This window comes from Rhinoderma darwinii, chromosome 1 (genome assembly GCF_050947455.1).
Source record: "Rhinoderma darwinii isolate aRhiDar2 chromosome 1, aRhiDar2.hap1, whole genome shotgun sequence".
Lineage (NCBI taxonomy): Eukaryota > Metazoa > Chordata > Amphibia > Anura > Rhinodermatidae > Rhinoderma > Rhinoderma darwinii.
The window spans coordinates 133463666-133480086 of NC_134687.1; the positions used below are offsets into that span (position 1 = coordinate 133463666).

Sequence of the window (16421 nt, forward strand, 5' to 3'; positions counted from 1 at the left end):
ACTAACTGAATTGAAACTGACTAACACTGACTAAATTGACACTGACTAACACTGACTAAATTGACGCTGACTAACACTGACTAAATTGACGCTGACTAACACTGACTAAATTGACGCTGACTAACACTGACTAAATTGACGCTGACTAACACGGACTAAATTGATGCTAACACTGACTAAATTGACGCTGAGACGGACTAAATTGACAGTGACTAACACTGACTAAACTGACACTGACTAAATTGACACTGCCTAACACTGCCTAACACTGGGTAAACTTTTTTTTAGTGTTTTATTCATTTTTTTTTTAAAAGAATAAAAAAAAAACTCCCTTATATACTTATGGGGGTGGGTGATCACAGTTACGGAACTGTGATCAAGGGGTTAATGGGGGATATTGGGAATTTTTTTCAACTTTATCTTCACACGACGACTACAGGCTCTGATCTCCATGACTTTCTAACTCCAACAGGGGAGGTCATTGCCTGTGAAGACTTTTTTCTTAACTTCTAAGCTCCGATTGGTAAGTCTGCACAAAGTAACCAATCGGATCGATTTCTGACAGGGGACTGCTTTGATAGGTCCCTTGTAGTCTGCCTGGAGGACAGACAGACTGTACAGTCAACAGCCGCTGCGGTGTATCGCCACGCGGCGATTAACTTTTAAATTGCAGACGTAACTGCACGTCAAGGTGCGCGAAGTTACTCCTCACCTTGACGTGCAGTAACTTCAAGGTTTGGGAAGGGGGTCAATGTTATGCCTGAATGGTGTAGAAATGTAAGGCTGGGTTCACACTGTGTGGTTTTGTTTCATCTTAGCATGCGGTTTTTTTGGTTTATGTACTCGCATTGAGAGACATTGGAGTTTATATACCAAAACAAAAACAATGCATGCTAAAAACTGCAACAAACACGCACAGTGTAAACCTAGCCTTAGGGAATGTCCACACTTAATGCATTTTCTGCAGAAAATTTCTGCAGCATTTCCGCATAAACTAGCAGACAATCCGCTGCAGAAAATCCGCACCATTTCATGCGTTTTTTTACTGCGGAGAATGGTGCGGATTTTACTGCGTTGTTTTCAAGGCTGTGTGTCCACTTTCAAATTACCCACTGCAGGTGAATTTCTGGACTGAAATGTGTGGATGACATTTGTTCAATTACACCCACATTGCTGCTACTGTATTATGCTGCATATTTTCCGTCCGCAATTCCGGATGGAAAATACGCAGCAAATCCGTTACGTGTGAACAATTAGGGTATGTGCACACACACTAATTACGTCCGTAATTGACGGACGTATTTCGGCCGCAAGTCCCGGACCGAACACAGTGCAGGGAGCCGGGCTCCTAGCATCATACTTATGTACGATGCTAGGAGTCCCTGCCTCGCTGCAGGACAACTGTCCCGTACTGTAATCATGTTTTCAGTACGGGACAGTTGTCCTGCAGCGAGGCAGGGACTCCTAGCATAGTACATAACTATGATGCTAGGAGCCCGGCTCCCTGTAGTGTGTTCGGTCCGGTACTTGCGGCCGAAATACGTCCGTCAATTACGGACGTTATTAGTGTGTGTGCACATACCCTTAGAGAGAACTGATTAAATGTCGGTAAACTTTGTTTGCAGCAGAGTGCAAGGAATACATAAATGTATTTATTTATTTTTCATTCACAATAAAGGCAATGCATATATTTTATTTAACAATGAATCTATTGAATCTATGACAACTTATAAATATTAGATTTGATACATTTTGATCATTTCATCAAATGTAGTTTTTATTATTATTATTATTATTATTATTATTATTATTATTATTATTATTATTATTATTATTATTTTATTATGATGCCCAGCTCTGTGCAGCACTATTGTTTTCATTTTGCTTGGACTTGCTGTGGGTGGGATTCCCATGAAAAGGGATTGCAGTTCCCATAAATCCTCTCCCCTCTCTTAGGCATTGCCTCTATTACAAGGTGTAAAGTAGAGCTGTACTTACTTACTACCTGCTACTGAGACACATCTCTGCTGTTCTACTGATTTACTATTCACTATCTTCTGTCCAGCATGTGAAACACGATCCCTCTAGAGAGGACGGGATGGGGGAAAGTAGGGAGCAGTGGAGATAAGAACATGTGATGTGAGACGTCATTATGTACAGGATAAGGAAAGAAAACCCACGTGTTCAAAGTACAAAACGTGATATAAGCAGAAGATAAATACCAGGCGTATGATCATGTGAAACTGGCCTACAAAGGCATTTCAGCTACAGCCAGCACAATAGTGAGTGACTAGATTGACTGCAGTTAAACCATTTGCACACAATTTTTATAGCTCAAAAAACACCTTTAAGAATATACAAATTGCTGACCCAGTCAAAAACAAGTGCAGGAATAATCACGTCATTAATTATAAAGGTTTCCAAGTAGTGAAAAACATAGTATGGTGTTTTACCAACAGTCTATACAATTCCTGGCAAGTATGAGCTCGCAGATGAGATCAAGCATCAGCACAGTCACGACTCCAACCCCGTCTGGTGAGGCGGCCATTGCGTCCAGACACAGACTCAGTGGATAGGTGGCCGGGATTACAGAAACAGCCGAGCTCGCTGTGCTCTGCTGTTTCTATAACTTTCATAGAAGTAGTGAATGGAAGTTACGCTCAGCTGTTTTAGTAATTCAGGCCACCTCTCCACTGAGTCTCCGCCTGAATGCAGAGGCATGTGACGGCCACACCAGATGGGGACAGGGTCAGAGGACCCCTGTTCTCGAGATAAATGTGGGTCCCGGAGCTGAGACCCACACCTATCCAACATTTATGGCATATACTGTTTATATGCCATAAATATCTAAGATGGAAATACCCCTTTAAGGATGCTATTTTGGGCGTTGAAGACGGAGCAATTTGTTTCATTTTTTCCCCACTGCATTCCGAGAGTCATAACTTTTTACATTATCCATAAACGTAGGCGTATGAGGGCCTGGTTTTTGTGGGACAAGTTCTATTTTTTAATGGCACCGTTTTGACATATTATGTATTGAAAAAAATGTAATGGTGAAATGGAAAAAAAATCAGCAGTTACACATTTTTTTTGTGTTTAGTTTGTTGAGTTTAATTTTTACGGCACCCACTGTGCACTATAAATGACATGTTAACTCTATTCTGCGGGTAAGTACGACTTTAAAGATACAAAATGTATATAGTTTTATTTATGTTTTACTACTTTTGCACCATAAAAACAAACTGTAGTTTTGTATTTGTACCATTTTGAGTTACATATAACTTTTTAATCACTTTTTATCCTATTTTTTGCGGCGAGGTGATCTACAAACAGCAGTTATGTTATATTGCAAAATTAGATCTTTTTAATATTTAGCCCAAATGTATAGATTTTTAAATCTCGAAAAAACTTCTTTAATGATGCACTTTGTTCATGTCATTTAAATTCTTTGTATGGTTTTATTTGATTTTACAGTATAATTTAAATTAGGGCGAACCCGGGCAAGTGCCCGGCCCCACTGCCCTTGGCAGGGCCCACTCGGGTGCTTAGCCCTGCTGTCATGGCACCTCCAGGAATGGAATCCCCGGCCAGAACTTTGCCGAAGCTCTGGCCGGGGATTCCGCTCCTAGAGATGCCCCTGACGTCACTATCCTTATATGGACAGTAATGTCAGCGGCTTCTGCAGGAGAGGAATTCCCGGCTGGAGCATCAGCAATGCTCTGGCTGGGGCTTCCACTACTAGAGGTAGACCCAATGGCGCTATCTACCGGGAGGGGGAGTGTAGTGCTATCTACAGGGTGGGGTGTGTGGCGCTATCTACTGGGGGGCTGTGTGTGGCACTATTTACTAGGGGACTGTGTGTGGCACAATCTACAGAGGGCATTGTGGCACTATCTACAGAGGGCACTATGGAACTATCTACAGAGGGCACTGTGGCACTATCTAAAGCGGGCACTGTGGCATTATCTGCAGAAGGCACTGTATATATAGACACAAACTGGGGGCCTAACTTCTATAAAGGGGGCCTAACTTTTATATAGGGGCACAAACTGAGGGCCTAACTTCTATATGGGGGCATAAATAGGGCCTAACTTCCATATGGGGCACAAACTGGGGGCCTAACTTCTATATGGGGCATAAACAGGGCCTAGCTTTTATATGGGGACACAAACTGGGAGCCTAACTTCTATATGGGGGCATTTTCAGGGCCTAATTTCTATATGGGGGAATAAACAGGGCCTAACTTCCATAAGGCTGGCACAAACTGGTGTTTTCTGCCACCGTGAGTTCCCTCGCAAATGGTCCACTAAGTCTGTGTCGCCCAAGGGCCTACATAAACCTGGAGCCGGCCCTGATTTGAATGTATTTTTTCATGCATAATTCTGTATTTTCTGTGTCTATGTAGAGGGTATTAGTATAAGAAATGCAGCATACGACTGTTTTACTCCTGCTTCTAGGTCCAGAGAAATCTGTGTCATGACAATAGAGGGAAAACTCTAGAGAGTAAGCTGAGGTGCAGCAGTATCTTTTTTTTTTCCTCATGAACACGGTGGCCTTGGTGTGTGAACACTTGTAGTTTACAGATGTTTAGCACAATGCAGGGTTAAGTTATGTGAACAAGGTCATGCAGAACACCTGGCTGTAATATCTTGCTATTTGGTGGGACAAAGGGCTGACACATTGGAGAAAAACAGTGATCCCACTGTGCAGTAAGCTAAGAAAGTTAACTAGTTAACGGCCATTTAGAGGAAATGGAAATTTGGAATATTTAATCACCATATACCGTATTTATGAGATGTCCAATTATGCATCATCTACTGGAATATATTAGTGAAAGTGTGAAATTCCATCACTAGATCCAAATTGAAGTATTTCAGTCAATATTTGAAATTACACTGTGCTTGAAACTGGGCTAAAATTTATTGAATAAGAGTAAAATATCCAATGCATGTGGAAGGTGCCGTTGTAACATTTATTTTTTTACATGACAAAGTGTAATTGTTTTACAGTTTCATATAGTACCCAATGATACTAGAATATTTAACATATATAGAGCAAATAATGACTTTTCACTGTGATGACTGTCAGAGACAAATCTAAAGATGTCCATAGATGTTATGGCATTTTGCTAGGATATGCCATAACATCTTGATCAGTGGAGGTCTGATCTCTGGGATCATGGCCGATCACAAGGATCAGCGGTATTCCCATCCTCCTGCTTTGCAGAGAATAGCAACACAACTTCATTCAAGTGAATGGGACTGTGTTGCGGTACCCTACACAGAGGGAACTGTGGAGTCACAGATGAGAACTGTGAGGGAGCCTCAGCTCTATGGCATCGCTTACTATGGTGGGAAAACCCCTTGAAAGGAAAGTATGGGATCTATCATCCTCTGACACCAAATCATAATATGCATTCTCTTTTTCACCTATGTACATTTTTCACCAACCTATAAGAACCATCAGAAGTTGAAGAGGGGCTACAAAGTCCCACCTAGGTGATCCATTTATCACATGATACCTAATGTGTATTGGCCTCTCGAGGGATCATTTGTTCAAAAAGTTCACCTGATGGTAGGTTGATAAAATAACTTCATTTAATGTTCATGAGCATTTTAAAGGTTTACATTAAAGTTTCACACCAAGTACTCTATGCATACAATTGGCTGACACGCAGGATCCACCTGTATTCTATCACATCTAAGTTATGAATTTAGATGTGATGGATAACAGGTGGATCCTGCATGTCATAGACACGCAGGACCCGCTGTCATTGAACCCGTTAGTCCAGCGGACCTGACGAGAACAGGATTTAGCGCTGCATACAGCTGCTCTGTATACAGAATACAGAGCAACTGTATCCAAAAAGTAAAACATGGCTTATTTCATGTCATCATACCGAATGTATGTTACCAAGAAGTAAGGGACAGATGGGAGGAAGTAGGACTGCAATATCAGACTCAGACTACACAGAATTTGTTTGTAGTCTGTAACCATGAAAACCGTGTAGTCTGTTACCAAGAAGTAAGGGACAGATGGGAGGAAGTATGACTGCAATATCAGACTCAGACTACTCCTGATTTGTTTGTAGTCTGTAACCATTAAAACACATAGGACTAAATAGCAGCTATAGACACTTAACGGTAGGATATTTTTAATCAAGACTGTAAAGCTATTCTAGTTTTTATTTTAGATACAATACAAAAAAGAAAAATAACTTTCCATTATAGCATTCTCCACCTGATTGTCTATATTGCTCTCGACTTCTTTTATGTATATTGTACTCACTTCCCTGCAATCTAGCCTTCCGTCTGCATTTGATCAGACACCATTTAGATTTTTATATTTTACCCTGCAACTATGTTATCAATCCCATGATGCCTTAGATGGGCAGCTAGAATCAGTACCATTTTTGTCTGCAGGGAGGACAGTGTGTAAGGGATCCTGCCACATTTAATAGATCTACTCAATTACTGTCTGGGTTTCCTGCCCTGTACTTGTCATGTGTGGTCTGCCAACTTCCTTCCCTATTGTATGGTCCCGGTGTTGGTGAGTCTGCCTCCCCCGTGTCTTCTAGTGCCTGATGGGGCCCTTGAGCTGAGAGAAAGGAGAGGAAATTAGAATGTAGAGGGTCAGTTAAAAGAGAGGGAAGTTGGGAGGAGTGTGTGGCGGGAGCAGCTTTAGGTACCATAAATACCTGCCTCTGGCCTCAAGGTGAACTAGCTCCCACTAAAAAAAAGTAAATAGTAAACAGCCATGTACACAATTGTCATATAATAGAACTCGTGCAGGGGGGCACGAAGGCAGAAGTCATCTCTGTCTAAGTGTCATACTGTCAAAGTGTCCTGGCGGTTATACATGGCGGTTAGACAGGGAAAGTGACAGGTAAGCTGCAAAACGAAACAAACTAGCACACACTCTAATTATTAGATAAACCCCTTCAGGACTGAGCCTGTTTTGGCCTTCAGGACTAAGCCGATTTTTCAAATCGGACATGTGTCAATTTATGTGGTAATAACTCTGGAATGCTTTTACCTATTCAAGTGATTCTGAGATTGTTTTCTCGTGACATATTGTACTTTATGTTAGGGAAAAAATTTGGTCGATAAAATCAATATTTATTTGTAAAAAACACCAAGATTTAGAGAAAATTAGCAAAAATTAGCATTTTTCTAAATTTAAATGTATCTACTTGTAAAACAGATAGTAATACCACACAAAATACTTACTAGTTTACATTTCCCATATGTCTACTTTATGTTTGCATCATTTTTTGAACATTCTTTAATTTTTCTAGGACGTTACAAGGCTTAGAACTTTAGCAGCAATTTCTCATATTTTAAGAAAATTTCAAAAGCCTATTTTTTCAGGGACCAGTTCAGTTCTGAAGTGACTTTGGGGGCCTTATATTTTAGAAAGTCCCCATATATCACCCCATTTTGAAAACTGCACCCCTCAAAGTATTCAAAACAGCATTTAGAAAGTGTTTTAACCCTTTAGGCGTTTCACAGGAATTAAAGCAAAGTAGGGGTGAAATTTACAAATTTCATTATTTTTTTTGAAAATTCATTTGTAATACATTTTTTCTGTACCACAGAAGGTTTTACCCAAGAAATGCAACTCAATATTTATTACCTAGTGCGGTAATGGACTGAAACACAGGCCTTAGAAGCAAAGGAGCACCTAGAGGATTTTGGGGCCTCCTTTTTTTAGAATATATTTTAGGCACCATGTTAGGTTTGAATAGGTCTTGTGGTACCAAAACAGTAAAGACCCCCCAAAAGTGACCCCATTTTGGAAACTACACCCCTCAAGGAATTTATCTATGAGTATAGTTAGCATTTTGAACCCACAGTTTTTTTGCTAAATTTATTTGAATTAGGCTTCTGTACATTGTCTGACTTCCGGTTGCCATGGGTACCATCGCCAGCCCCCGTCATTTCACGAGGGGACTTCCGATCTCTGCTAAACTCCTTAGATGTGGCGATCGGAATCGATCGCCGCATCGAAGGGGTTAACTGCCGAAATCAGCTGCGATGGTCCGCTGATCGGCAACAGGGAATGCAGGGCAGACACTCTGCACAGTAAACCGCCGCTGCGGTGCAGCGCCGCGCGGCGGTTAACTGTCAAAACACCGACGTAACTGCACGTCGAGGTGCGCGAAGTGACTGATCACCTCGACGTGCATTAACGTCAAGGTGCGGGAAGGGGTTAAATACTCTATCTGTTTACAAACAAACATGTTCGATACCGCGCTCATCATTATAGCTGCTATTGGTTTACAATCCTACCGCCCATTTAGGCCTTGGCAAAAAACAGTCCACATCAGTCCCTCTCTCCTTCCCTCGCCCATGAACAGCTCCCATGCACTATTCACTTTCCTCAGTCAACTTAACCCATCTCATACCACTGCCGAACATAAAAAACGCTTGCATAAATCACAGAACCATCTGCTGTCTCTCTCCATTCTCCTGCTACTAGCTGCAAGGGACATATCTCCCAACCCTGGTCCTCCCTTTTCTTCTGCCAAGCTCAACCACTTACCTGTCACATAGAAACCTTGCAAATCTTCTTACCATTCATTGTACGTCTTCTCCTGTCTCTTTTAACTGTGCTCTCTGGAATTCTCGGTCCATGTGCAACAAGCTCACCTTTATTCATGACTTATTCCTTTCTAACTCTCTCAACCTCCTGGCTCTTACAGAAACATGGCTACACCTGTCTGACACTGCTTCCGCTGCTGCTCTATCTTATGGTGGTCTCCAGTTCTCTCATGCCCCCAGACCTGAGAACAGGTAGGGTGGAGGAGTAGGTATACTTCTTTCCCCACACTGCACTTTCCAGGTCATTCCCCCAGTCCCCTCACTCACATTTCCCTCTTTTGAAGTCCACACCCTCAGACTCTTTCCCCTTTCTTCCCTCCGAGTGGCAGTTGTCCACCAACCCCCGGGCTCACCCCGCCAATTCCTGGATCATTTTGCTGCCTGGCTTCCACAATTTCTATCCTCTGAAACACCCACTCTCATCATGGGTGACTTCAACATCTCCATTGATAACCCAATCTCCCCATCTGCCTCCCAGTTTCTATCTTTAACCTCGTCCCTAGGTCTGTCATAACTTACTAACTCTCCTACACATGAAGATGGGCATTCACTTGACCTGGTCTTCTTCCGTCTCTGCTCAGTTTCTGACTTTACTAACTCTCCTCTCCCGCTCTCTGATCACAACCTTCTCTCCTTTACTATCAAATATTCTCTGCCTTCTCAGGTCATCCCTACGTATCAGACATACAGAAATCTACATACCATTAACACTCAGAAACTCATAGACCGTCTACAATCCTCATTGTCCCCTATCTCTTCCCTCTCCTGTCCCAATCTGGCTGCCAAACTTTACAATAACACTCTAAAAAATGCATTGGATGAAGCAGCCCCCCCTACACTCCGAACCACTCGACAAAGACAACAACAACCCTGGCACATGCCTCAATCCCGCTTTCTTCAGCGGTGCTTGAGATGTGCCGAACAACTGTGGAGAAAATCGCATTTGGTTGCAGATTTCCTCCATTACAAATTTATGCTGAGAACTTACAACTCTGCCCTTCACCGAGCCAAACAAGTCTATTTCACCTCTCTCATCTCCACACTATCTAATAATCCAAAACGCCTCTTTGATACTTTTCACTCCCTCCTTAGTCCTGAAGTGCAGACGCCAATCACTGATCTCAGTGCTGAAGACCTGGCCACTTATTTTAAAGTTAAAATTGACAACATCCGCCATTATATTATCTCCCAGTCGCCTAGTAACATCGATCCCCTTCCCTCCCGCACTCCCTCTTCTTCACTCTCAGCATTTGACCCAATAACAGAAGAAGAAGTCTCTAGGCTCCTCTCTTCTTCTCGTCCTACTACCTGTCCTAGTGATCCTATTCCCTCACACCTCTTCCAGTCCCTCTCCCCAGCTGTCACTGGTCACCTAACAAAAATATTTAACCTCTCTCTTTCCTCTGGTATCTTTCCCTCCTCTTTTAAACATGCCATTATAAACCCATTACTGAAAAAAACAACTCTTGACTCATCCAGCACTGCTCACTACCGACCAGTCTCTAATCTGCCCTTCATCTCCAAACTCCTGGAACGCTTGATCTACTCTCGCCTTATCCGCTATCTGTCTGCTAACTCCATTCTAGACCCCTTACAATCTGGTTTCCGCACTCTACAGTCCACAGAAACTGCCCTTACTAAAATCTCAAATGATCTCTTGGCGGCTAAATCTAACGGCAAATACTCTCTACTGATTCTTCTGGATCTCTCTGCAGCCTTTGACACTGTAGACCACAAACTCCTACTTAACATCCTCCACTCTATTGGCCTCAAGGACGCTGCTCTCTCTTGGTTTTCCTCCTATCTCTCTGACCGCTCGTTCAGTGTGTCATTTGCTGGTTCTACTTCTTCTCCTCTTCCCTTTGCTATCAGGGTTCCTCAGGGATCAGTCCTAGGTCCGCTTCTCTTTTCTCTCTACACAGCTCCTGTTGGACAAACCATCAGCAGATTTGGCTTTCAGTACTATCTCTACGCTGATTGAAAAACAGATGCCAAAGGCAAAGAAGCCCTATTTCCCAGCTACCATAGAAATTGTTAAATTTTAAAATGTAATCTTTATTATGCTGATTCAGCAAACAGACAAACAGACAGACCAACATAAATGGTTACAATTCTCAGTGCATGGATCGGGTCAGCAACCATTAGTGGTTGTGTCAGTATGCACGTGTATTTGCCATCTATACCTGCAGACCAGCAAAATCTGGAGAACGTTGATAGCAACAATGGACTCCTGAGCAGTTAAATTGTTAAATTGTTAAACCCTAAGATCCAGCATGTATTAAAATTGAAAGGAGAGCCCCCCCGACATGCGTCCTCAGGGGTTCACGGGGCTACTGACGGCGCGCCGAGAAATTATCTCTGTTATGGGAATCCTCTATGACGTATCAGGGGGTGTGTGTACAGATAGAACCAATAGTGACGGGGGTGGGCGGGAATCTCCAACCCCAGTTTGAATGGCAGATGAAACTGCCAATGAAACAGTGAGAAGCCTGAGCAGCTGAGCAAGAAGGCTCACGCATGCGCTTTAGGGCTTATTCGGTACTTACACTTGGGGCCACTCGCAAGGATCAAATAAGTGAGTGGTACGTTTATATTTAGATCGATTATACACCCAAGTCACTGGTATTGAAATTGGATATTAAATATATACTAGTAATTGAGACTACACGATGTGAATAATTTAATAAATGTATAATAGAGATCAGTGATGTGGCAGCAGGTATCGCTGCTGATAAGATGCCAACAATATGCAGAGGCATGTGTATAACTGTAGGTGTATGTGCACACTTGTATGTCAGCTCTAAACTGAGTTAATAATAACGATAGTAAAATTATATTTGCGTGTGGAGTTTGTTTTAAAGAAACACAGCTGTAGACTTCTCAAGTCAAATGGACAATCAATATGCAAAAAGTACTGGGGTGAATTCTTTAAGCAAACCTAAGTGTTTATCACGAGCGTGCAAATGGTCCCTATTAAAGGTCACAGGAGGATAAGAGTACCCTAAATAAAACAGAGAAAATATGAGGCCATCAGAACTCAATAGTTGGACAGTGTCTGTAATTCTATATCATATTTCTGTAGAAAGTAAAGATTGAAAAACATACGAATAGAGATTAGATTATGGGCCCGTGACACGGTAATCGTGACACTGAACTCAATACATTAATCTCAGAGAAAAGCTGCGAATGTAAATCCTTCATTCAGACTGGAGGGGCTGAGAGAATGCAAACGATGAATCCATCGTGCTTCCTCCTGTAGTAGAATCTGATCTAAATTTCCAGCCCTGGGTCCTAATTTAATCTGGGTGACACCCCAGAACTGAAGTAGCTTGGTGTCACCCCCATGTAGTTGGTGCATATGTCTGGACATATGTCTGGACATCCTCTTTCTGATTGATCGTGCTCAGATGCTTGGAGATTCTCCTTCTTAGTTCATTTATAGTCTTTCCCACGTACAATTTGGGACAGGGACATTTCGCTATATATATCACCCCACTGCTATGACAGTTAATAAACTGCTTAATAACATAGGTTTTACCATCAGGTGGATTGGTGAAGGTCTTTGTCATAGGCATAAGAGGACAGAAGGAGCAACGACCACAGGAGTGAGAGCCCCTGACTGGTGATTTTAACCAAGTTTGTTGGGAATTGTTTTTTGTGGAATAGTGGCTGTGTACCAAAAGTTCTCGTAAGTTCTTACCTCTGCGGTAAGTGATACTCGGAGCCGCTGAAATTACTTTTTTAAGGTCTGGGTCGATGGTAAGTATTGACCAATGTTTTCTAAGGATGTTTTCTAAGGATGTTTTCTTAGGATGTCCTTTCAATTTTAATACATGCTGGATCTTAGGGTTTAACAATTTAACAATTTAACTGCTCAGGAGTCCATTGTTGCTATCAACGTTCTCCAGATTTTGCTGGTCTGCAGGTATAGATGGCAAATACACGTGCATACTGACACAACCACTAATGGTTGCTGACCCGATCCATGCACTCAGAATTGTAACCATTTATGTTGGTCTGTCTGTTTGTCTGTTTGCTGAATCAGCATAATAAAGATTACATTTTAAAATGTAACAGTTTCTATGGTAGCTGGGAAATAGGGCTTCTTTGCCTTTGGCATCTGTTTTTCAATTGTTGTATCTGGCCTGCCAGTTACCAAGGGTCCAAACTATATCTTTTTGCATCTCTACGCTGATGACACCCAATTATATGCCTCTTCCCGTGACATCACCCCTGCTCTAATACAAAACACCAGTGATTGTCTGTCCGCTGTCTCTAACATCATGTCCTCTCTCTATCTGAAACGGAATCTTTGTAAAACTGAGCTCCTTGTGTTCCCACCATCTACTAACCTCCCTAAACCTGATGTCTCCATCTCTGTGTGTGGCACTATCATAACTCCTAAGCAGCACGCCTGCTGTCTCGGGGTTATTTTTGACTCAGGTCTTTCCTTTACTCCTCACATTCAATCACTTTCACGCTCCTGTCATTTTCACCTCAAAAACATATCCAGAATCCGCTCTTTTCTTATGGAGGAAACCACCAAAACTCTCATTGTTGCTCTGATTCACTCTCGTCTTGACTACTGTAACTCATTACTAGTCGGTCTTCCCCTCACCAAACTCTCCCCTCTCCAATCTATCCTCAATGCAGCAGCCAGGCTCATCTTTATGACCAACCACTACACCAACGATTCTAATCTGTGCCAGTCGCTGCATTGGTTGCCCATCCCCTTCAGAATAAAATTCAAACTTATTACTCTCACCCACAAAGCTCTCCACAGTGCTGCACCTCCTTACATCTCCTCCCCCATCTCTGTCTACCACCCTACTCGGGCTCTACGTTCTGCCAACGACCTTAGATTAAAATCCTCCGTAATCCGAAACTCCCACTCCCGTCTCCAAGATTTTTCTCGTGCTGCACCAGTCCTCTGGAATGCGCTACCCCAGACAATCAGATTAATTCCCAATATCCACAGTTTTAAACGTGCCCTAAAAACACATCTTTTTAGACAGGCCTATAACATTCCCTAGTCTGACTCCTTTCCATGGCCCTCCTTTTAGATTAGTCTTCAGAATAATATTCCGTAACACTCCTTCGCTTCATGTCCGTCATACACGGATACTGGCTGGTGACCGGCTCATGCAGCTTTATGTGTACCACCCCATGTGTATAAAAATGGCTGCACTATTGTACAGAACAAACACTGTTACACTTTGTGTCTCCTTTATTTCCTCATAGATTGTAAGCTCTTGCGAGCAGGGTCCTGACTCCTCAGGTTTGAATTGTAAATGAACTTTGTCACTATGTAATGTCTGATATTGTTTGTTTCATGTCCCCTCTAAATTGTAAAATGCTGCGTAATATGTTGGCGCTATATAAATAACGATTATTATTATTATATAGAACATACTTTATTGATCCATAGACATGGAACACCTCCCCTACACAAATAATTAAAAAAATAATCAAAACTCAATTAAAAACATAAGCTCAATTGAGACCATCATTTAACCAGCTACACAGTAATACAAGATCAAAATGGTGTAAAAGTATGACTACATGTATAGCGGAAAATAGTGTCTAGATCACAATCCGACAAGATCCAAGTCAAGAATGTCATAGTAGTACATATACAATTTTAATTACCTCCTGACAAATGTAGTGAAACGCGGGTTGTGGTGTTACTCTTTTGAGTTTTCCAGCATCCATCATACCAACCACAGGTAATTAAAATTGTATATGTACTACTATGACATTGTTTGACTTGGATCTTGTGGAATTGTGATCTAGACACTTTTTCCCGCTATACATGTAATCATCCTTTTACACCATTTTGATCTTGTATTACTGTGTAGCTGGTTAAATGATGGTCTCAATTGAGCTTATGTTTTTAATTATGTTTTAATTATTTTTGTAATTATTTGTGTAGGGGGGTGTTCCATGTCTATGGATTAATAAAGTATGTTCTATTATATGATAACAATTGTGTACATGGTTGTTTACTATTTACTTTTTTAGTGGAGACAATTTATTGTTCAGTTATTTATGCTGGTATATTTTTGTCTTGCTTAACATTGGCGCTCAAAATATATTATAGGTTTTAATTAACTCAAGGTGAGCTAGGCCTGAAGAGATGGGTCAACCATCAAAAATCATGGGGCAGAGAGACAGAGAGAGAACATTATTGGTGGCGTAGTTGAGACCCTAAAAGTGGGAGTCCATATGTCAAGATACCCTGTGATTTCCATCCACCAGACATGACGTGTGAGCAGGAGTGATTGATAGCTTCCGCGTGGACGTGCAGAGAAGCCTGTTCTGATGAAAACAGAAAGCAGCTGGCCTGATGTGGCATCCTAAGTGGTGGCTTTGCAAGAGCTCAAGATGGCTCCTGTTAACCCAGTTTTCTACAACTGTAAGCCTTTCATGTGAGAAGCACTGAAGCATGTTGATGCATGTTAAAGCAGATCCTTAAAGAGACAGTACCACTATTTAAAGACTTTGACTAAGAACAGTGTGAGCGTGCCACCCCGTGGCCTAGGACCGTTTTCTGTATTGGTAGCGAAAAGTACGCAATGTGTATATTACACCTGGGCACCCGTGAGAGTCGGGATACGTGAGGTAGTAACGTAGCGGTCATCGTTCGTGACACATGTAAATGCAGAGAATTACTATAAAGTGACTTAGTGCACACTAGGCGTATCAGGGTAAGCCATGTGGTAGAGAGTAGCCCCACAGGGAACCATGGCAGCACAGCCCAAATTGGTTGGAGCTCCGGTGGGGTTGAGAACCCTGATACCGGTATAAAGAACGCTCAGTTGTCGTGCCACTTGTTTTAATAAAATCTATTAAAGCTGCAAAACCTCTTTGATTTATTGAAGAATCACCCGTTACAAGTTTAATTATCTTTCCCTTTATATTCTTCTAAATAAGCTAAGAGACCATAAGTATACAGTCAGGGAGATTGAGCTGTGATCTTCTCCATTATAACTATGTGACAGGAACCTGTCCAATTATCAATAACTGTGATAGGGGTTTCTGTCCTTACCTGTGAAGAGCCTGTGTGGAACAGTCCATGCAATTTCATCATACAGGAGGTTGTGGTTGTTGAGATGGAGACCCCTGGAGAGAACAGAAAGACAAGTAATGCACAGGGGGTCACTATGACATCACATGACCAACAGAAAAAAAGGATTCCATGAATTTTTAGATTGAAAGGAATAACTAAATAAGATAATACTAGCTGAATTATATATATATTGGGTACATAGTTATTTAATGAAAGAAAAATATTGTTACCGTAGTGCTTCTTTAAGCAGCCCATAGCAAATGCAGACTAAGTATAAATTCTTTTGACTGCACAATAAATTAGATACAATGATGAAGAAAAAGCAAAGCACATTACCTAATTCCTGCCTGGCTAAACAGCCTTCATTATTAAAGGTCATAAATTCAGGCTACGGTTTTATAAATGGATTCATGGATAATTTCCAGAGCCATGCATAAAAAGAAAAGAACCACTAAAGTATTAATATAAGCCTCCTTACTACTGTACATGTATTTTCCTAACAGGTTAAGTATTGTACACATGAAAAGCTACGTTAATAGGTCTAAAAGTATTTTCTTTTATTTTAGTCCACTGTCCGGTGCTTTCTTCCCTTTTTTTTTTTTTTGCATTTTTAATGATTGACATGGTTCAGGGGAGAGGAAAGATCAATATAATGTGACCAATGTGTAGAACGTACATAAATCTGCTGGAATATTATGGAACAGACGTTGGAAAAACACATTCATGGTCATTCCAGTCTTTAAGAAACC

General features: G+C 41.5%; 1 long non-coding RNA gene across 1 annotated transcript; it reads right to left on the reverse strand.

Moving 5' to 3' along the window:
• Positions 1–2005: 2005 nt before the first annotated feature.
• On the reverse strand, positions 2006–15702 carry LOC142737361 (uncharacterized). The gene is made up of 3 exons (XR_012880576.1): positions 15652–15702; positions 5451–5568; positions 2006–2084 (listed from the first exon to the last, which is right to left on the reverse strand). It is a non-coding gene; the product is annotated as an uncharacterized LOC142737361 (long non-coding RNA).
• Positions 15703–16421: the final 719 nt, after the last annotated feature.